Consider the following 23,800-nt stretch of genomic DNA (forward strand, 5'->3'; position numbering starts at 1 on the left):
ACCCAATTCTGCAGCTGTGTCTTCTACTGCACATCATAGTTGCTCCGGATCTGCTGGCTCTTCCCACCCTAAACTAGATTGAAGCATGTAGGGAACCCTGATCACAGGCAGGAAATGATGATCTCCTGAGCAGGCTCTGCCCACCTTGCTGCCTCCTGACACTAAGTCAGACAGATTCCCCTCTATCCAAGGACTTCACTGCACAGGATTTGCCCTGCAGCCCAGCCTGTGGCTGGAAGAGCTGCACTTTTAATGTGACAGCCTTGTTGTGTCGCCGTTGCTTCTGTGTCGACATGTGTCAGACAGGAGAGCTCACTGTCTTCTTTCAATAGGCTTTTGTGGCTCTTTCACCTCTTTTTGTTGTGAAAAAAAAATCCCTAAATCCATTTCACTTTCATCTGCCTGCAAGAAAGCATCTTGCTTTAACCCTCTCCTGGCTTTTTATCCATGTACAGTCTCGGTGCTGAGTGGCTCCTCTTCATGGAAGTGGCAGCTGTGTTCCTCCTTGTGGGTCTGTTGCTGCCCTGGTCTGTGCCTTTCTATGAAATGCTTTCAGAATCCCGCTTTCCTGGCACTTATGGCTCAATTTGTGCAGAGTGGAATTACACTGAGGCCTGTGAGTGAGAGATGCAACAGCAGAAGGCAAAGCTGGGAGTAGTGGGAGCAGGTGTCTGGCACCTCATAGAGTTGGAGCTAGTTCCCTGACATTTAGAGGGGATAATGGCTGTGCTGTTCCATGCCAAGAATTGGGAGCATGGGATTTATCCAGCCTATGCCCACCTACTTTTTGCATGTGGACATTTGTTCCCCCACCCACCTAATTAGGAAAATAGAGTGTAGAAAATGAAGGGGTGGATTTGTTATTTTGTTGTGGCTGTTTGAAAGCAAAGTTTGCTTTGCAGCCTCATATTACTGTCCATGGAAGGACAGTATTGTCTCCAAACCTGGCATTAGAGTTGGCTTTCCTCAGGAAGCCTAACGGGAGAAGAAGCGATGCCACAGACTGTCATTGTGGCAGGAAAAAGGATCAGAGTCACTGGAACGAGCATCCATACTGATAGTGAGTGCTTGGGAGAGAATTGCTATGGGAGAAATAAGCCTGGGGTAAACATGGAAAATAAGCATTTTCAGGGTGTTTCAATACAAAAAAAGCCAGGGATTTTTTTAACACACTCTGCCACAGTCCAGTTAACATTTAAAATTCAACTTCCTTGAAGAAAGGAGCTTTATATTCCTTTAGCCATTTCCCTTTATCCAGTAGTTACTTTGCTTCTTCTGTTTTGGCCCCAGATAATTTGCTGTCTAATGGTAAGATATTCAGCATATTTAGAGTGTCCAGGGAAAACCCATTTATGTAATTTACCCTGCTAGCCATTATCCTGTTTCCTTCACCCTTAGGTAACTTATTAGGCTGCAGAAGCAAACAGTAAATAGTGGGTTTGTTTCACCCAGGACTTCATCAGGAGTCAGGATCACAGGACTGCAGAAAAAGAGGGCTGGAAGGGATTCTGAGAAGGCCATCCCTTGCTCTAGGGCAGGGTTTGCTGTAGCTACCTCATTACTGGCAAATGACAGTCTAATTTACTGTGCAACAGAACAGGCTGAAAGAGTGGTACATGGTGAAAACCTCTGGTACATAACAGATTACACACCAATTGATTTTCAGCCTGAGGAGTCCCCCCTTTCTTCAAGGCCCCCTCCCATAGAAATGTGCCTTGGCTAACAGACAGTGTGTTATACAGAAGTGGGATGTCTTTGGAACCTCTCCAAAGGATTGTGTATGTTTGGGGGTTCAGAGAGATCACACCTTTCTAACCTGATGTACAAAACACTCAACACGGAGCTGGGATTTAATCCTTGCCCCCTTATTGATTAGTTTTTGAGGGATGACTGCCCAAATCTGAGGTAAGTTCACCTGCCATTTCTGAGGGACTCTTACACTGGTGACAGTCTACTCTATCACTGCGCTGAATCTAACCTTTCATTTCTTTTGCTTTTCTCATAAATCCTTGAAAACAAAACATCCTATTTTGGCTCAGATGGGGCACTAGTACAATCCAAAGGAAGGATGATAGATTTAAAAACAAAAGCTTTGGTTCAGTCCAAATAAAATAAAATATTTACGCTTTTTTTTCTGGTTCAGCTACTGAGCTGAAAAATCGCTTTTTGCAAGCCCTTGATAACCACTGGCTGTCCCACTAAATTTGTGTCAGGTGGTTGCTCCTATTTCTCTTCCTACTCATAGTCATAGAGCTGATCTTGCCACAGCAGAAGTGTCTCTTTTCTGCTTGCAGTCCTGCAGAGCTGTTTTGGCCTAGTCATATCAGCAAGGCAGAGAAGAGGTAACTTCCCACATCTCTGCTGATAATCTAGAGAGCTTGTGACGGAGCATGCATGGTAGCTGCTCAGCTTACTCAACTTTAGGCTATGTTTATAAACTTGATTTTTCTTTCCAGCTGAGAGTGCAGTTATGTCAGCACTGGTAGTTTGGCTGGCAGCATCTCTTCCTCAGGAGCTGCCCTCCAAACCTGAGCATGTGAGGTAAAAGCCTTTAGGATGGGTGAAAGATTGCTTCTTGAAATATGCAAGAGCACATAATTGTATCCACATCTGGGACACAAAGATGTAAAATTTTACAGCTTGTAATACCACAAACCTCACAGAGGTACCTATATTCTTTCTGCAGTATTCAGTCAGAAATAGGCATCCCAGAGAGCAATTCACAAAAGCCAGCAAGCTGGAGATAGATGTATTTAACTTTGTATACCTTTCTAGAACTGAGGTGCCACAATCAGCACTGTCAGATGAGACATCTGCACACTTAGGCTTTTCAATTCTGTCACTTGTACCTGTTCCAGCAACTCCCTATTAGGAACTCTTAATGCAAAGCCTTTGGTGCAAGAATGAGGACCCATGTCTGCTATGTCTCAAGGAATTTCCCTGTCCCTTTGATCACATTCCTCACTGCTCATGGCAGTGCTGTAGTTTCAGCAGAAGTATTTTCCTGGAATTAGTCTGATGGTTAAATCTGTTCCATCAGAGAGCTAAGAGCCTAATGCCTCTCAGACAAGGAACAGAGCTGAATCCAGAGTCTCCACAACTTGTGTCAGTGCTTTGAACACTGAGAAAACAATTGATTTTTCTTCCATATAAAAGGAAGGCAACTCACAGCTACATTTTCTCTGAAGCTGGCCCTGCAGTAATGCACGCAAGTACTCTGGGGTGCTAGTGTGAGTGCTGTAAAACAGAGTATCAAGAGCCTGGGGGCAGTAACACAGAGGGATTTCAGATTCCTAATTAGTGCATTTAGTGAGTTTGGGGATACAGGCCTGGGGAATTTTCTTTCACAGGCTACAGGAATGCACAGTTCCTGCTGGCTCTCAGCTATGGAAGCAGAGCTTTTTATTTATGCTGAACAGAGCTTTCTTGGAGACACAAGTTACATGAAGATTAGCCTGGGTACCAAACCTGCTTGTGGCTTGCCATAGTTTGAACTGAAGCATTTTGCAGTAGAAGGCCTTTTATAGTATTCATCTTCCACCCATTTCTGAACTCAAATCCAGCCCGCATGAAATTAGTCGGCAGTGATTTCACAATTGGCAATAATCAGACCATATTGGGGCAAAATATTAAAAATACATAGCAATGTGGGACTTGGGAAAGTATCAGTATTAAAATTATGGCTTCTGTCATGCCAATGGATGTGTTGGAGCTGATTAACATGATTTTTAATGAATGAGACTCTGGCTACACTTCTTGTTTGGCACTGGCATGTCAAAGAGTATAGCTTTTCTTAACATCTTTTTGAAGGGATTCAATTAAATTTCTAGCTATTGGGTTAAAAGAGTCATTAATAAATCAGACTATAAAAGTCTGAGTGAACGTAACCAATTCCTACTGAAAATGTGCTGAATAAAGCAGATGTGCTCAGGTAATTGGCAAACAGGCCACCTGTTGATTTTCTTGTCAGTGTTGTTGCTACCTGGGGTATGATTCTAGTCAAGGAGAAAATAGGGTTCTTTTAATTAAAACAATTTGTGCAATGTCATTTCACTTAAAATCGACCATGACTTTTAAAAGAAGATTGAAAACTGTCTGATCAGGCCTTGACTTGGGTCCTACAGCAGGAGAAGAGAAGCAGATTATCAAAGGGATTTTCACAGGGCATCCGTTAAAGAGCTAAAATATAGGTGTTAACCTTGGCAGTGGAAGTTAACGAGCACCCTGATACTCCAGTGGTTCCTTTCTGCAGCTGTAATTGCATGAGTGCTCAGAGCTGTTTCTTTCTGTGAGCCTGGGTTGTGTGTCTGTGTTTCCCTTAAGTCTTCTGGAAATAGCAGCTGTAATCAGCAGCACCCAATTCCAGCCGATCAGGTCCTTTACTTCTGTGTGCTCAGACGCTTTCTACAGCCATCGCCTAGGTAACAGGACAAACCAGGAGCTCCTGCCTAAAGCAGTATTTAGTTTTTAAGTAAATCCAACACTCTTCCCTAAATTCATAATAGAATGTAGTTTTGAACATGTTTGCAGATAGCTTTCTGCAAAGAACAGTAGCACTGCATGTGCATATAGCATTCTCAACTCCAACACATTTAAAAACACTGCCCACAAAGCTGCACCAATGTAGCTGCCCTGTGGAGTGCCTACCTGACCTTTCTAGCAGCTGGATTCTAGGAAAGAAATGGAAAATGCAACAAAATACATCAGTTAAAAATGTAGGCCATAATGAGATGAGAAATCAGGCTGCAGTGATCAGCACTTCTGTCTTATAGTGTGGAACACAGCCAGCTTGAGTTCAGTGGTACCTCAATCGATGAAAGAATGAGAATCCTGAATATTAAATCCACGGCATCTGTGAATATATTTGTTATGTTCTCAACCAGTAGGGGAAGCTAGGTGGGAATGTGAAAACAGAATTACTCATAGCATCTAAAGTGAGTATACTTCAAACACCACTTAGCATCTAGTCTAGACTAAGACAGGCAGGTTTAAAATGGTCTATCTGCTTGTGGTTAACCACAATTGTTAATTGTGGGTTTTCCCAGTGCACACCCATGTACAGCTTAGCTGGATCTGGAAGGTGCGTTTGTAAAGGGACTGAAGCTTGAGAAAGGAAAACTTGTCAAGGAAGATAATGATCAGTACTCATTGATATGTCTAAATAATACCCAGTCTCCAAATCAGAAGGGGAGAGGATGCTTTGTTGTTCTGCCATTCTTGTGAAATGGATTTGAGGAGGCAAACGACATAATGGGAAGAGCAACTGTGAGAAAAGGCAGGAAGAAGAGAGACATGAGAAAAACTAAAGCAGTTAAAGTGGAAGATTATGGAAGAATGGAGCCACCCAGGCAAAAGAAAGTCAGGAAGCTGGCAAACTGCAGGCACCTGAAATGCCTTACTCAGAGAAAATAGAAACAGATTAAATGCTCCCTTCTGCTGCCCCTTGTAATTTTCCAGAAATCTTCTGTAATTTTCCCTGGAGTCCCAAGCTGACAGTTGGCAGATGCTGAATGAGAGAGGGTCCTCAGAATGAGTGATGGCAAGGTCACAGCTGGAATGCCTACGAAGATACTGATGTAGTGAATCACAAGCAACTTTTGCTGCCACATAGTGGCAGAGAGAAAAGCTGCCATGACAGTTCCTCCTTTGTAGTCCCAGTCAAAAGGTGATGTCTTTATATTTTTATTAGCCTTGTTCTCTGGTAACAAGTGTGCTAACTCTAGGAAGATAATGTTGGGGAGAAACGGGAAGACCTCGAGCAATAGAGCTCCTGCAGACTTAATTTAGTCTGTCAGACGGTCCTTATAAACTTCATAGCATTCTCCTCTGTCACAGGTTTATCAACAAGTGTTGCTAAGAAGGTGCTTAAAAGCTTGTATTTCAGAGACTGTGTATGAATAGTACCTCTCACTGCTGTGGTTGCTATAGTAAATCCTTGTTCTTAATTGAATACTACAGTAAATAATACTTTAGAACTGAAGAGCAAAATAAAAAGCAAGAACTCCATTAGGAGTTCCCTGTGCTACTTGAAATTACTGCTCCTTTTTCATGTACTACAAGTACAGAATTCTTTATGTAGTGGGTTATAGAATAGCAGTACCTGCATAACTGATGCTTTCTCTGCACAATTTCTTGTTCCTCAAAACTTTACAGGAAATTATGTGGTTCAGAGCACCTATGTCAAAAAGGAAAAGAGTGATTAGTAGGATTAAAATTAGCCATTGTTTTGTATGTTTTCATATATGTTTTAGACCAAATTTTGTAGGAAAAGAGGATGCAAAAGGTTTAAGTAATCCTTGAAATGATCCGTGCTGTAACTGTTGCCACCGGAGTTATCCTGGAGATAAATTCTCCAAAGTTTTCCCTTGGTGTTAGGCTGTAATGATCCATAAGCATTGAAATCCGAGAGCTCATGCTGATGGCAGCTTTAGAGCCACCACAGATAATGCAAAGAGACAAATACAGAGTACTATTGTACAGAGAATCTGTCAGGGTGAGTGTGCGAAGGGTAACAGGATGGAAGCTGGTGAGCAGCTGAGAACTGCAAGACTTCCTTGTGTACATGGGGGTGAAGAGGAGCAGGAAGAACCTTGAAGGTCAGATGAACTCTTTGAAGGCTAAGAGAAACATCCCATACATCACAAGAAATAGCTGAGAGGCAGAAGACTTACAGGGCCCTGAGGGGAAACAGAAGTAGCAGTAAGGTTAATAGAGGTAGGAGACTATGCTATCACAGGGTAGTAAAGCAGGGAAAGAAATCCAGTGATACACGAAGTGCTGGGTTCAGAGCACAAGCCAAACAATAGATTTGTACTTAAAACACTGGAGTACAAATAAGCTGATTTGAGCCTATTTTATGCTTTGTTTAGATTCTGTATATGTCCTTGAGCCTCAGCTGCATCTTCCTACTTGTATATTTGGACTAGTGCTTTCGTCTCTTACAGGGCTTTTCTCAGAGGCAAACATATCATTTGTGAGTTGTTCAGATGATGTGGCAACATGAGTCATAGATATAAGACATCTTTTGTGGGCTGCTGCTCCCTCAAGGAGTGGGAGACATGTTTATTCCTCACCAGCTAGCATGCTTGTTATGGATCTGCATCCTCATTAACAGACAACAGCTGTTTCTACTTGTAATTAGCTCACAGTTCAATAGGTAGCTCCAGTCTCTTTTACACCTGGACTACAATCAACATGGAAATCACAGAAGCACATGTCTCTCTCCTCCCCACTTTAAAGCAGTCTGAGTTACACACATTGTTAAACACCTAATAGACAACAACTGTGTGTTAGAGCTGTCCAGCACATGTGTGAAATAATTTTTTTTTTCCTTTCTTGAGGAGCTTCAGTTCCAAATGTGCTAGGGCTTCTCTGGCTTCTGTGTTAGCCTCAACCCACCGGTCATGGATTAGGCCATAAAGAACTGTTTCCAGCCACCTGCACAATGGAAAGGGGAAGTGAAGTGAGGGCTGCTGAGGGGGGGAGCGTGCACCAGCTGGCCCTGCTCCTGAGGCATTATAACTGGATTCTTTGGGGTAGAAGGGTGTGAGGTCTCAGGTCATTTCCTGCCAGGTTTGCTCTGAATGGGAGAGGGATATGTAATTGCGCTGTCTCCCTGTACCATTAGTGTCAAGACTCATTAGGAACCCAATCTACTCAGTGGCAGTAGGCATACAAAAGAAAGAACTAGCCAAAGTCTGCAGACTGCGGAGAGGGAGTTGGTGGAGGAAGCAATTGTAAAATTCCCGTCTGGGTAATTAGAGTCAGCAGGGAATCAGATTGGCTACGGCAGGGCTTTCATTTTTCCCTTGCTGTTTTAACGGGATTGGCAGGTGCTGTTTTATTCCAAGGGTGAGGTGATGTGCCTGTGTCATAATTCACAATGAGAAATGATCATCAATTTGCTGCCATGTTCCTGTGGTGAGCTGAGCTGGCAAACTGTGATTACTATTGTTATTAGTACCTTGTTAGCATGGAGCAGGAAGATTGTTGTGGGCAGTTGCCTCTGGAAGGGGCAGGATCTGTGTGCACAAAAGCATGTTCCTGGCAGCTTAGCTACATTTGGGAAGTTTGGCACTGCTGGCCAAGATTCCCTTTACATTGGAATCTATTTATCAATGAACAAAAAGAGGTAACATCTTCAGTGATGGAAAATTTGTTCCATGCTTAAAGATTGGCAGTGTATTGGCATGCTTTATGATCAAGACAATTTAATGGACACAAAAAAGCAAACAGACTCTCTTTCTTTGAATGCACTGCTTCCTATTTATTTGTTTGCTTAGTGAGAGCTAGAAAGAGACATTAACAAGCTATTCTGTCTGCGCACAATGCAGATTAAGACCTGCATCAAGGTGTTGCAAAATCAACAGAGATTCAGACTAACAACTTCAGATTCTGACTCAGCTCAGTGGGCTTGCATTCTCTGATGGTTGCCACAGGAGTTGAAGTACAGCAGTAAGAGATGTGCTGAGAAGCATGACTTCTGGGAAGAAAGGTTTTCTTAACACATTTGTTTTATAAGTGTTTCTACAGAGATGTTTCCATTAAAAACTAGTTACATTTACCAATCAAAATGGAATTCTCTCAGCAGTTTTGCTTAGCTGAATTCCACATCTGAGAGTCAAACGTTCTTTCTCCATCCATCAATAGTCAAATGAAAGTAAAACTTTGCAGACAAGTTTGTTGATGATATCAGCATAAAATGCATTTCTCTTCCCTTCCCTGCAACTATGTAATCAAGGTGCTAAGTTCTTAGATTTTTATTAAAGGATGCAAGACTTATTCTCTACTGTTGGCAAAAAAACTTCACATTTCTGGTAAAACATACACAATTGGATCCACAAGGAGAAAATACATACAGTGGAAAGCTATATTAGTTTTCTAGGCACTCTTTGGTAAATTGTTGAATGGGAAACAATATTTTTGTCCAGAGATATAAGCCAATACTGTAAAAAAGGTTTTGCTCTCCATGAAGTAAAGCTGAGGCCTTTCAAAATTTGGACCCTGGTTAGAGTTGTCTCTGTCCCTTTTTTTTCTTGTTCTCCTCTGAGACTGTATTCTGCTGGCCAGGCTGTTCTGAGCTGCTTCCTCGGGCTCTGGCCACATTTTCCCAAGCCTAAGGTGGAACTATGTCTTATTGGAGGCCTAATGAGGCCAGTATGTACTCATGAAATTTTTCAGTTTCAGTAATTTAGTATTTGCCCACTAAAGGAGCAATTTCATTTAAAATTATGGTGGAAAAGAAAAGAGATCCCCGCCAGCTCTACCCTTTAGACTGCAGCTACGTTTTAGGAACCTATTTCAAATGCAAACAATAAAAGATGTGCATTTCCCTCAGTGCATCTCTTCAGCATGTTGGGTCATTTGTAAAAAAAGAAACTAATACAGGAAAACCATTCCTTCCCCTCATCTCTGGGTTCCTGGATGGAATGAATCAAACTCAGAGCTATAAGCTGCTTAGACCTTCCAAGCACTGTTGATTAAATTATATTAATAGATGCTTTGGTAGCTCCTGATTTTATAGCTCAGTGTCTCTCAAGCCAAAAGTGACTGTCTATACAGATACATGTGTTTTTGCAGATTATTCTCAGGTTTTGCATTTGAGTTGTACATGGTAACTTGGAGTTTGACCTAGCCTGTCCTCCCAAGGGAAAAAATGCATGCTTGCTTCTCTCTTATACCCCTCTCTCACTTAATTGACAACTACTTCTGTCAAAACTAGGCTCACCCTCTTCCCTCCTCCCCCTCACCCATCCTTGGCGGGTCCTCTGTCTAGATAGCTTTAAATCTGATTTGGGATTTGAGTGTTATTTGGATTAACTCATTAACGGGTCTCCATTCTGGCAAGCCTGCTAATCTGTGGCAGTGGTGCATAGCACTGTGACAATATTACACTGAAAATGAGAAATCTAATGAGATTAGCATTTTATGCATTCAGACAGGGCTCGGGTGTTTGACTGGTCTGCAGACATTTGGTGTGAATCACAGTAGGCCCAGAAGGAGACAAAGTGACTGGACTGCAACAGAGCACCCAAACACACAGAAAGAAGATTGCAAAGAGGCACAGGAGCATCAGTAGCTTTGTTTTGGAGAATTAAAACATCTCTGTCCCCATGGGCTGACTCTGACAGGCATTCGCACGTATGCCCAACAGATGAGCTTTCTTTTTTCCTAGGAATGCAGGAGGGCTGGTCTTTGTCAAGGGGATCACCTTGCAAGTTAGTCCTGCCCTGACTAGTGGTGATGGAGGTGGTGAAGGTTTTGGTGGTTGCTTACATGGGAAAGAAGGCTGCTGACTCCCAAGTAATTTACGTAACACTGGGATGCAGTGCAAGGTATACTTGTTAATGTTTGTGACTACCAGAGTGCTCCATTCTCAAATTACACCCGTGTGATCAGCAGTGGACTGGAAAAGTCACACTTTTCCCTCTCAAAGGCATTTTTACTTCAAGATTAAAGAGACAAAAGGATGAGCCAGTATCTGCAGCCTCCTTTGGCTGCAGGGATAGGGAGAACCCTGCCTGGTTTCTTGGGTACAGCTAGTAGAACAAGGCAGTCCTCAGTGCTGGGTGCCTGGGCTTCTCCTGCTCTACCACCCAGCTAAACCTTACGTAGCCTTTTGTAGGTGACAAGGAGATACTTTGGGAGAAGCTGAGAAGTGCACCAGGGCCGGGAGTCACTCCTAAGTGCTGTCCTAGCCTGCCACCCAGTGCTGGCTTCTGGCACTCAGAGCTGCTCATGTGCTCCCGCAGCTGGTACTTGGCACAGAACCTCCCATGCTCTTCCTGGACTCTGTTGGAATATTCCTTTCTGAGTTACGGAAACAGATGCTCAGGTCCTGTCAGAAATAAGTAATATTTTAAAATGGGCTGCTTTTGGACAACTGTGTGACAACTTCCCCAAATTCCTTCTTGAGTACTGTGGACTCAACAAGTAGGTGGTGCCTCTTGGCTGTTGTGCACTTGGAAAGTGATGGGCTAATGTCTGGTTTTAGTGCCCCTTAAACAAAAAGGGAAAGTAATTATTTCTGGTCTTTTTTTCCCCCCAGGACCGTTTAGAAATTATCAGAGTTTCACAATCACTCAGAATGGTGATGAATCCAAAACACATCCACAAAAAGATGCCGAATTTGGCAAGAGTGTTCAAATTGCTATCAGAGTGTCATCTTTACAAAAAACAGGTAACAGAGCTAGGGTGATAATTTGTAAAGATACCACAAAACTACTTGAATCCCAGAAAAGAAGAGGAGGAAGGAATATTTTCTTGGGAAAGCAAGAATGGTTAACAATACTGTGGGGCTGGTCTTCTCCTCGGAGAAATTGAAACATGGTGGTGCAGAAGATGGTTCATTCACACAGCTCATCATGTCCACAAAACCACCCTCCTGTCACAAAGTTAAAAGTGCTGTAGGAAGAAAACCCATTATTTTGTATATTTCACATAAAATCTGGAGGAATAATATAGAGAATTTTAAAATTTTAAAGTGTTTGGTTTCAATTTCTTAAAAATTTTTTCTGTCACTTCACTTCTGTCACTTCTTTGAATAAAACTAGTAATTGAGTGCTGTCACCAGCAGAAAATATGTATGTACAATAGATTGCTTTAATTGGGTGAATTAGGTAAACATCTGGCACAGTCCTAGAAACTGCTGTGTGTCTGACTTTACAGACTGACTATGGCATATTATGCTATGGACTAAAGCGATCACAACAGTGTTTTATCAGCTAAAGAATTTAATAGAGCAGCAGCCTTTGTGACTGTGGCCTGACACTCAGTCTTGACAATACTGCCCGGATTTATCTAGGTGAGCAGATATATTGAGATTTTTCTTTGTAGTGTAGGGGGTGGCAGATGGGATGAGTGGTCATTTTTCTTTAACCAGTGAGATAGTTTTTGCTGCCAGCTGAAAAGGAAGGGGCAGAGAAGAAAGAATGTGAAGAGGTGGCCTTGTTTTAAAGTGTGTGATGCACAGAGAGCTGACATAATACAGGAAAATGTAAGTACAGAAGGAGAGGATGAAAAACAAAGGAGTATTTACTCTGACGGATGCTTAAATGCTATTAATAAAGTATCATAAATCTTTAAATGCTCTGTTATCCAAGCATTGTATTAAGTGGAAAGAAAAAAAACCCCACTGCTCCTGATTTGCATTTTGTTATTAATTCAGAGTAAAAGAGAGGAAAAAATGTCAGCAAGGTGCCTTAGTGAATCTTTATATAATAGTAACAATTTATGTATGGGAAGCAAATACTTAAAAAAATGAGTAAAATGAATAGAAATGTAATTCAGAGCGGCACTAGCACTTCATCTTCATGTAATGATATGGGCAAAGCCTGAATTCCAACATTTTGCAGTGAATTATGGGACATGGTAGAGCTTGCAGGTCTGCAGAAATAATACACGGTCAGTTATAATATCCCATTAGGAAAAGGTGATGTAATCAATTCTTCTTTCATGGCCTAGCAATGACACATCTAATTTTCTAGGTTATTTACCCCCTGGATAAAATTCATAATCACTCTCATAATATGAAAATATCTCCTTGGATACATTTGTGGGGAATCTCATTAGAAGGGTTCGCTGAATGTATTTTTCTGTCGGAGTTGAAAAGGCAGAGAGCTTCATCCACAGGGAAGCTGGACTAGGAGCCAGAAAGCCTGTGTTATATTCCTAATTCTGCTGCTGTATGATACTGAGAGAGCATCCTTGGCTGCTGAGACTCTCTCCTGTGACTCTTCCAAGTCATCCGTCAGCTGACATAGTAAAGACTCACTTATTTAAGATGCTTAAGTCGACGCAGCTCAGCTGTGTGAAATGTGCTGGGGTCACTTAACCTGTCAGGGAGGTAATCTTCAGTGGGAAAGGTCATACACAGCTGTGCAAAGGCCTGACTAGTTGTAGCTCAGGTTGGGAGAGGACAGATGCCCAGAGCTGTAAGGTATCAGCTCCTGGGGACAGGGTGTTAAAAGTGCAGGAAGGGGTAGGATCCTGATTTCTGGATACTCCCGAAAAGCTGTCACTTATGTTGTTGTTTTCTTTTTTGCACAGTGCATAGGTTGAGGCATTATAAAGAAGACTGTCCTCTATGGGTCAAGTTTGGAGCTACTCTGCACGAGGAAATTACTCCTAAGTAATTTCGGCTGACTTGCATAATTTTCTGGACTAGGGAAGCAGGAATGAACAAGAATGCACACTGTTCAGCAGAGAGAACTGCTTTTAAAGGAAATCTATTTAAATTCGTTCTATTTTTTCAAGTCCTGAAAGGAGGCTTGAGAATTCTTAAAAAGTTTACCTAGAAATACCATTGGCTTGGAATACCATTCCAATCTCCTTGTTGTAATATGTATCCTATCTGTCTCTGCTAACATGTATCTTATAGCGCATCTCTACAGCTCTGTAAATATTCAAGATGTAGCTTTAATGAAAAATACTGTCTCTCTATAAAGAAAACATAACTATTAATATGCAAATGTTACAGTGCTATCTTTTTAGTTATCTCAGTTTTTTAAAATCAAACCATGGCCTTCAGTCCTATTTAAATGTAATAAATTTTTTAAAAAAGCCTTTCTCTCCAGAGATCCAAAAAGCTGAATATATTTTCCTAGCTGATTGATGCTTTTCCATTTATTTTTAAATGTAATTTTCCCCGGGTAAGGAATTGTTCTCTTGAATGTCAAGAAGGAAATATTTTCCAAATCATAGGCTTGGATTGGCTGCCTTGAGACTAATGAGATAGCTCTGTTGAGAGGGATAGGCTGGGGAAGCAGAGAAGGGAGTGATTTGTCATACTGGTTTTCCAGCAACTGCTAAGGAGCTGCTTTGTAATGCCAGCCTGCCAAATCTCCCGGCCACAATCAAATTACTCCCTCCACATGCACGCACATCCACACCCTCGCCCTTTAGATCTATCACTGACAGAATAGTTATTAAACAAAAACTCAGCCCGGGGAATTATTAATCGCCAGGCTTCATTTCTTTATCAAATGTGGTGGCCCGAAGGGAGAGCTCTTTAAGCTTTCAGAAAGACCGTAGCACATTAATCACTGAAGGGAAGCGGGGTGTGAGCTAGGCATTTGTAATACTTGTCAGATCAGAAATAGGAGACACAGAGATCAAAAGAGATGTTTATGACTTGGAGGTGAAAGGGCTTCACTTTTCTTGCTCTTCTTTGCATCCTTTTTTTAAGGTTTGTTTTGGGATTTTGTTTTTGGTTTTGCTTTATTGGTCTCATCCTAGAACTTATACTAACTCTGTGACTGTACCACTGGCCCACACACTGCCCAGTAAGAGAAAGGCCATGAGTTATGGAAGGAGCCTGCTGTGTACCCATCAGCAAAACAGCAGCCACTGCTTTTGGGTGCCAGCCCATTGTAGTGCTGCGCTTGTCCAGGCACTGAGCAGGACCCAAACTACAGCATTGGGGAGTGGAGGTACTCAGGTATTTTCTGTGTAAACTACTTAAATTAAGGTACCCAGCAATGAAGATCAGTACTGAAAGAATGCCTGACTTCTTGAAAGTTTAATACTTGATTCACTATTATATGCAACAAATTCATATACACATACACTTTAAAAAATTACAACAATCATCTCAGCTCCAGACCATGTATAGGGCAGATGAAACCAGTATTGTAGGCTGCCTGTGGCTGGAAGCACTTAACCTGTGATTAGTTAAAGCATTAATTAACATTGACCTTGTTCACTCTAATCCTGAGACCTTTAGCTCCGGCAGTGCGTGGGGAGGTTGTTACTCCTGTCAGGGTACCCTGTGAGGAATGCAATGTAAGCTGCTGTTCAGTTGACATGTTTTTCCTCATAAAAGGATCAGCTGAACCGAGTGGCCTTTATGGTAACTCTTCAGCAACGCAGAAATTAGCATTCCTGGATCTCTGTCACCTGAAGAGATTCCTCAAACTGCTGACTTTAGGAGGTAGGTTTGCTGGTACAAGTCATATCCATTTATATACATAATCTTTCCTGCACTGGAAAACTCCCTGGTTTCTTACTAATACCCTGGCTTGAAATATGTAACAATTTTAGTATATATCATACACAAACATCCTCTTCTTATATGACCTGGAGCTGATTATCCAAACAGCCTGCTTCTTCGAAATAAATCATGTCTATATAATACATGTATTTAGAGAAAGAGAAGGAATACGGCTGTATAAAGTCTGTGTATGAGCAGGTAAAATCAACTTAGAGATATTGTAAATAAATGTCAGCTTTCCTTCTCATAAGACTGCACTTTGAATTTTGTAGCATTAATTTCCTATTAGGACTGTTGAGGGAGAGCATGGCAGGTACGTAGAACTTTCCTGTCTCACAGGAGCACTTGAGGGGAAAAAAATCTTTAATTCTTTTGTGTATACATGAGGCTGCAGTGAGGATCCCAAGCTCATTGGAAAATGGGCTGTGTGTTAACATGCATTTGTACCATGGCACACAGCCTGATTTTGTACAGCCCTGCAGCTAGCTGGAGCCTCTAAGCATGACTGTAATATAAATATTCTGGAAGAATAATAGGGCTATTTGCGGCTCTTGAGGGCAGCTAATGTATCTGGTATGCAGCATGTTTTTCGAGCCTTCATCTCTTATTTTTCCAAGCATCCAGCAAGAGAGAAGAAACAAACCACATTTTCTGTGCGCAGACAGAAGGAAGGAGAGGAGGGATGGATCACATCAAATGGATTTTGAGAGAGCCACAAACACTTGTTGCATGTTGTCCTGACACTGCAATATGATATTTGCATTGTGATGTTGTATCAATATGTGAGACGGTCTGTCTTCTTGGGAGCCTCATGTCTGGCAAGGCAGTTCTTAACTCACAGGCTCACTTCTTTTAAAGGGATTTTTGTCAGTACATGTGTAAACAGCAGCCAATTCTTTGGGATCTCCAGAGCAATCCATGAAAGTTTAAGCACTGAAAAAGTTGAATGACCTACAATTCCACAGGCAAACAATTCAAATGATTAATTGTACTCTCAAGTATATCATATACTGAAAACCATGTCAGCACACTACTGTGAGTAATTGTCAGGCAGCCTTCCTAATGAATAGCACGGCAAAAAGAGTGTATGGGCTAAGAGCAATACTCAAGGAGTCTGATTTGTCTGTCAAGAAACGCCTGAAACCCCCACACCTTTGGATAGGCTTTGCACAGCAGGAACTGTCTCTGTTCATTGTTAATTGAATCCAGCACTGAAGGAATTGTTTCCATGTCATTAAATGGGTTATCCCCCATGTGATATCTTGGGGTTTTGACTGTTTTTCAGAAGAGGACCAAGTGTGTTGTGCTACCATTTTTCTGCCCAGTTTATAGTTTTCTAAGAAACAGCATGCAAATGTTATAATCCTCTGACTCCTGAAACACATTCCTATGAAGTGGTTTTGCTTTGATTATCAGGGTATATTGCAGCTAGTACTTGAAGAATCTTCAAATCAGGGGGATTGAGATAGGATTCTGCAGTAAAAGAGGAATTATTAGAAGGGAAACTCTGCATAATAAGTAGCACATTATCTTTTGTTCCATCACAGCCCTTTTTCCACCATTCTGTGACGAGCAGTGGGTGAATTTCTTCATGAGGGTCTGTAGTCAGGGTATACATGCCTCCAACAGCTCAGATAACTAATAGAACCCAGGAAGCTTTAGGGTTCAAACATGTATTTGGTCATGAATGTTTCTAATTAACAACATCCTTTCTTCCTTTAGCTCTGTCATGTTTTGCTTTCTATCTGCCGAATCTAACAACAGGCTCCTTGCGCTCAGTGCTTTCCTCGCATCAGGTTACCTCAGGTTAGCTGCTCCACCATGACTGTTCTCGGGCTATGTCTTGTTCCCCTATGGCTGAACTGAGGCCATTTACTCTTCTATCCGAGCAGCGTGTGCCACCTCAAGGCACTAGAATCATTGAACGATAAGATCTTGCACATAGGCCGTTCCTCCTGAACACCTGATACACAGTAGCACAAATATAGGGCACTCGGACAAACTTAGCAGTTCCCAACAGCAGTAGGATCTGCACTTTTCAGGTGAGGATGTGATGTGCCCCTTCAAGGTGGAGGCAGTGGGTAGATGGCTGAAGACAAGGAATCAGAGATGCCTGGGCAACAATTTCCTTCTAGAGCATTTTTAAAATTTAATTAATGAGCACTGAAACCAAGTTTTATTGCATCCTGCTCTACATGTTTAATGGTAGTGGCTGCTCTGTCTCAGTGCAGGCTTAGCTGCAGTCTTGGAAGAGCTTTCCTGGAGACCTCAACAAAACTATCTGCCTTATATTAGTCAATTCCTGGTAGAACTGGTCTTGAACTATGGTTAAAAGCAGGGTTGTGTCTGCATTTATCTACTTCCAGGACTTACGTTTCAGTGTAGGTCTCTGGCATCCAAGCAAAATTATTCATCTTAATGATAGTGGTTATTACCAGTCACTTCACTGGGTTTATTTTTTTTCTCTGAAGATACGTATACTATATTCATATATATTAATGTATTTCTATGCATATATATTTATCTCTTTAATATAAATTGTAGGTATAAATGTATGCACACATTGATTCTAAAGCATGAGCCACTTCACAGTGGAGAAGATACGTAAAGATTCTTCTACACTTAGAGATGCTACTCTGATGCAGAGGTAACATCCTGCTGCTTCTTTTCACAGAAATTTGCAGTCAGGAATAACTCTCAATGTTAATTTGTTCCACTCCTGCCTATTAGTTGTGTTATGGTAATGCTTAGCAGACTGACTTGACATGGAAACCATGTTAGAATTAGTGCTGGAGAGAGAGCTAGCAAGACTGTCCTCACCCCACAATGCAAACAGGGCTTGGCAGAGGACAGAGGCATGAAGAGACCCATTAGTATCACCAAGCAGGTGGACAAGAGTCAGAAACAACCCTTCCTGGGACAGCGCATGCTCTCGTGGAGCCATAGACTACCACCGTCAGACAGAGCTCTCTTTCCCACCGTCAGACAGAGCTCTCTTCCTACTAATTTGGTGGGACGTCCAGGAGCCATTTTCATTTCTTCCACTATTAGTTCTGTGTTCGTACTGATTTACCTTCAGCAACTGCAAGACCCTGTGTACAGGCTGGAAGCTACACTACCTCAGCTGTGAACAGGGTGAAATGCTGCTGAGCACATGGCAAAGAGACGTCTTGCACAGAACCACAGGAAACGGTGGGGAAGAGTTCTTGAGTCTTCACAACCAGTAAAGGGTCTGCTCTGCCCAACTTACCCTGCCTGCCTTGCCTCTTAGAGGAATGGTAGAGAGTGCCAGGCCTCTGCATTCAATCCATCTCACTACTCCCCCATTCCTAAAGTTAGAAAAGTATACTCCTTTATTTGACTTCCCTTGGCTTCAAGATGAACCATTACTGCTTATACTCATCTATTCTTTTTTCCCCTCCCTTTATAACTATTTTGTCAGTTACCATGAGTCCTTTCAGTTTATTTTTCTGTTAACTAACATCAGCAATTCCTTGTTTTTCACTTATGCCCATGTATTTTGTATCTCTGCTTATTCTTCATCACTCAACTCTGGAAGATTTCCAATTGAGCCACATTTTTCTTGACTTCTTGCTAACACTCCCTGGCTGGGAGCTGAGACTGAGGGAGGGAATGGGAATCCTGTGTTAGAGAAATCCCTGGTATCAAGTTTTGCAAAGCAGAGATGGGGGGAGAAGGAAAGAAAAGCAGGAGTTGGAAAACATCACCAGAGACCTCCTCTAAGTTTCAGGGCAATTTGCTGGTATGAGGTCAGAGGATTTAGCACTGAGAAGTGCAAAACAATGCACTTTGTAAGGAACTGCTTAAACTACACAGAACTATGCATGTGTGCGCATGCAGGGATTATGTTTTCCTCTGCTACAACCTCTGTGGGGAAAAAAAAAAGGTGTCAACAAAGATATTATCTCTATGTGCAGAGCTGGTAAAAAATAAAAACCCAGTAAAAATGCCAGATTGTATAAAAGAGGGAAGAATAACGTAGAACATATTAAAAAATGATTATACTGATTTGTGTTATGGGTCCAACTAAACTACTGCATTCAGTTCTGGTAGCTTCATTTCTAAATGGCCATTGCAGACACCAAGGCAGACAAGACCCCAAAAAATTATTAAAGACACAGCATGAAGGAATGGAAGAGTCTATGCCAGATGAAGTTGAAAAGGACAAGGATTACTTCATTTGAAACATTCAAAGTAATAAAGAAGATAACAGATAAGAGGTAATTAATTTCATTCTGTCCCACAGCCTAAATGCAAGTCATCTCTTGATGAAATAAAAAGGTACAAATTTAATATCAAAAGAAATTTTGTTCCCAGTGCAGTATAATGGCCAGATACCTCGGCCTGACTTTTGAGTGCCTTGCACAATTCAATGCAAGACAGAAATATGCCAGTATTTCTAAGCTATTTCTGATAAGAGTACTCCTGCTCTGTGTCCTGGGCCAGATCTGCTGCTGCAGGCAGCCAGGTCGTCTGGGTGGCCAGTGTTACCTCACTGCTCAGGACTGAGTCCTTGCTGACCACTCTGCTCCAGAAGGGCTTCATTTTCCATTAGTTCCTGCTGCAGGTAATCCTGCTTTGTAGTGTCACTCCTTGTTAGATGCACAGTGCACTTCCCTAGTCATAGGTTTCTAGTACTCTCAAGTGTGTCTGAGCTAGTAGTTGCCAACCTCAGCTGAATAAATAGATCTTTCAAGGGAAGTGTTTTTTCATGTTGTGTTTATTTTGAGAGGTAAACAGCATTTTTCACCTTTTGTTATTGCCTGAACAACAGGCAATAACATATTGAAAGCACATATTGCTGAGGATCTCAATGTCTGAGGTATTCTGGGAATGCATACTCTATCAAGAATAAAACACAGGTAGAAGGGAGAAAAAATTCTCAACAGTTGCAACTCTGACTTGTTTCATGACTTAGCAAAACTGCCTGCCTGTGAGTTAATCTGTGTAGCTCCATGGAACCAATGACTCCATAAGTTTATCTTAATTCAGCTAATACAGCTACTATCCAGAATACGCCAGCTGGTTTGAGAAAAGCTGAGGTCAAGGATGTAAAACTTGATATTACACCAGTTCAAAGAAGACGATAATTGAAATCAAGAGGAATTTGGTGGACTTCCTTGAGGTTTCTCAATTTGCATTTACACTACTGTAATAATTCTGCGGTTGTTTGAAGCTTCTTTTCCTTCAAAAAACTCTTCCTGTAATCTTGGGAACATCTCTAAAGCTACCCAATTGGACTTTGGCTTTAATTAGGCTCAAAAAAAGAGTCTCTTAATTAAAGCTCCCAATGGAAGAGCTCTAGGAGCATTCCAAGAGTATTGAAAGAGAGGAGGATTAGCAAGGAATTAACTCCCAAAGTTCTGGTTTTCTGGCCATCTGTGGTACCCTGCCAGCATTGAGCACTAATTGCTTCATGAACTAAACAGCACAGCACTCTCTGGCATTGGTCCTTCCTTGGCATCCTGAAGATCACTCTGGAGAAAAGAACAGAATCTTTATTATCAGAGCATGGCTGGTTCTATCACCATGACCTTATCTTTATATAGAAGTTATTGGGCAGTGTCCAGCAGCGTGAATTTGAATTGCTTTAAGCAAATCTCCATCGGTGCATGCAATCAGAGGGCTACCACCACACAAAAGCATGTGCTGTCCCTCAGACACCAGGAGGGCATTGCAAAGTAGGTTGTAATTGCTAAATTCCAGCCATGTACAGAATACCCCTACCTGGAGCTCCCTCTCCACAGGCAGGAGAGGGCAGCTGGGAAAGGGTCTGCGGGGAGCTGGTGTGCCAGCTGTGAGAGTGGCTGGGCTAGGGGGATGCCAGACAACTCTGTAGCTGTGGCAAGGCACCCTAGGAAGGAGGACATGAGTTAACTCCAGGCTTTCCACTCCATGTGGCTCAAGGAAACCAAGCGTGATCGTGGAACCGGGAATAGCGGATTTCTTTACCAAGAATGGTGCAGGCTGTTCATATATCAGAAAATTTTAGTGGCACAGGGAAGAAAAAATATTTATGTAGTGAAAATGTCAGGTATTTGCGGGACTCTTTACACTCAGATGATAACACCCTCTAAGAAATTAGTAACCTGAAAGAACCTTATTTAATGGCATATAGAGAAAAAGGCTGAACTCTATTTTGCCAAAAACACAGACTAAGGCCCTAAAGTTGCACTGTATAGAGGCAAAACATTTCTGAACAAAAGAGTAGATTTCGAATGGTCATCCTCAAGGAACTCGTGACTATTCAGATAGAGGAAAGCATTTGAAGGAAAAACAGTCAAAGTCCAATACCAGAGAATTAATGGATTTGCAGGTTTAATAGACACTGCAATCATCCAAGTACACATGATACAGAATAAGGTTATAAAGGGAGCATGGCAATTACAATAACTAAAGTTAAATAATAGAACAGTGCTAACACCACAGTTATATTTTACATCTGCACATGCTGGTCCAAAGGGGTGTGTCTGGTTGGTCACAAAAATGTATTTATATATTGGTAGTTAAAATGTGTTTTATAATGGTATCATACACTTAGAATTCAAAAGTTTGGGGTAGGGATTGGACTTTGAAATCACTTTAATTAAAGTTACTAAGCTTTCAAAAGAGGCAGACACTGTTTTTTAGTGTGGCTCAATCAGCAAATCTCCATGCACTTTGTAACAGCCTTCTGAGTACATTTGAGTGAGGTGATTTTGCCTGGATCACAAATCCAATTGCAGTGGCAGAACTGGGAACAGAGTAGAAGAATTAAAACTCTCAGCACTCCTTATTCCTGCCACTAGATCAAACTTATGCTTCCACATTTCAGCACAGTACAGCCTTCATTAGGAAAAACCACTTTAAACAAACAGATGAAGTGCACATAATATTTTTACTCCTCAAAATCTGGAATACTATATGCCATTAACACTGAGTCATTGAAATTGCTCCAAAATGAAATATTATAGTGTGTTGTGCCAATGCCTTGAAAGTCTTTGTGTTAAGATTTCAACAAGAGAAACCAAAACAAAACTCCAAACCTGAAATGTTCAGTCTAGGCATCCCATTTCAGTCCTAATGTATGGGAAATATTGAAGTATTATGAGCCATCATGTCTACGCAGAGAGGCAGATAAAAGTCTAAAGTTGACAAAGATCAGACTGCAAATAGGACACACATTTAACAGAAGATAATTAACCACTGGAACAGATGGTAAAGGGATGTGGTAAATTAATCGCCTAGAGTCTTTAAATCAAGATGGGATGTCCTTCCTTCTGAAAGAAATGGCACAGTTCAGCTATAAATTTCTGGGCTTGATGGTGGTATTGCTGGGTGAAATGCTCTGGATTGTGTCATGTGCAGGAGGTCAGAGTGGATGAGTGTAATAGTTCATCCCTCCAGACCTGCTATCCATGAATCCATTTTGTTAGGTTGAAAAGTTTTATATTTTAACAAGGCAGTTACAGACTGTTGAGCTCACAGTGTGTAGTTTTAGATTTTAAATACTCTTTCATTCTACATTCTAAAGGGTCTGAATTAATCTTGTTAATATTGTTTAAAAGCATGCAAGTGTAAAATATGAACCTGCTTTCTTTTTAACACATTGATTCCCATATCACACTAAAACATAAAGAGGTCTTCAGGCAGCATTAATTGTGTACTCCCCTATATGTTCATTGCACCAGCTCTTGGGCAGGTAGGTGGTAGAAAAAATTCTTCTCCATCTCTCTTGTGTGATGTGAAGAAAGTGAAGTATCCTAGAGTGAGCTGTAACTCATCTCACTGGTGCATCCCCACTTTGGATTGCTTGAAGAGTTATGTGGCAGAGGACTACTCCATCACTCATGGCTGTGAGAAAACTGGTCAGCTGTTAACCCCCCTGCTCTTTTTCACTGAAATACCACACTACCCTGATAGCTCTTATTTGACTCTTCATTGTGTTAACTGAATGAATATGCTTTAGTATCTTTTAGGTGAGACGTGGGCTGGGATTCAGATGCCTGAACACAGGCATCTAGTACCTTCTCAGACACTCTTGAACATTCTGCCTGGACTTCAGCTGTTGCTGTGAAGGTTGTAAGTGTCTACGCCCAGAGCCTTCTGGAACAATAGCTGGAAAACTACGTAGAATAGCCAAGGCCTGATCACTCTAGAAATATTTTTGGTCATTAAAAATCCAGTGAGCTCTTGGGCGAACCCTAAGAAACTGATCTAATCAGGCTGCAATTTGGAATATTACTTTCTGCCACCCAAATTTCATCCCCACAATTTTATTTGCTTACAATACTTCCTGTCCATTACTTTTGTCCTGAGCTACTGTGCTGTGGTGCTGAACATCTCTGTGTGGTTGCTGAATTTCAGAATGCATTTATCTGTGTTGATGCTTATTGACAGATACATTGTTTTGTAAAATGTTTTGGGATCAAAAGTATATCTTAGGATATTTTCAGTGTTTAAAATCCCACAGCAGTCTGTGAGAGCTATACAGAGAAAATAATGGGTTTTCCTCTCTTATTACAGGACAAGGTTTTTGATATTTGGAGTTTCTGGTTTTTAACATTCAGCTTCTCACTTTTCAGACACATTTGAAGGATCAGTCAAAGATAGACTTTGTGAGTCCTAAGGCAAACAACCCATGCCAGAAACACCCCAAAATTGTAATTTCCTTCTTAGAAATCTTGGTCTTAGTGAATTTTCATTGTCATTCCATGCACATGTTAATACCTTTTGTGATTATGAGAAACAGCCTTGCATGTCTACAAGGCAGTTTTTAGTCAAGCACCAGGGAAATAACATTTTTAATAT

This window comes from Prinia subflava, chromosome 6 (assembly GCF_021018805.1).
Source record: "Prinia subflava isolate CZ2003 ecotype Zambia chromosome 6, Cam_Psub_1.2, whole genome shotgun sequence".
In the NCBI taxonomy this organism is placed as follows: Eukaryota; Metazoa; Chordata; class Aves; order Passeriformes; family Cisticolidae; genus Prinia; species Prinia subflava.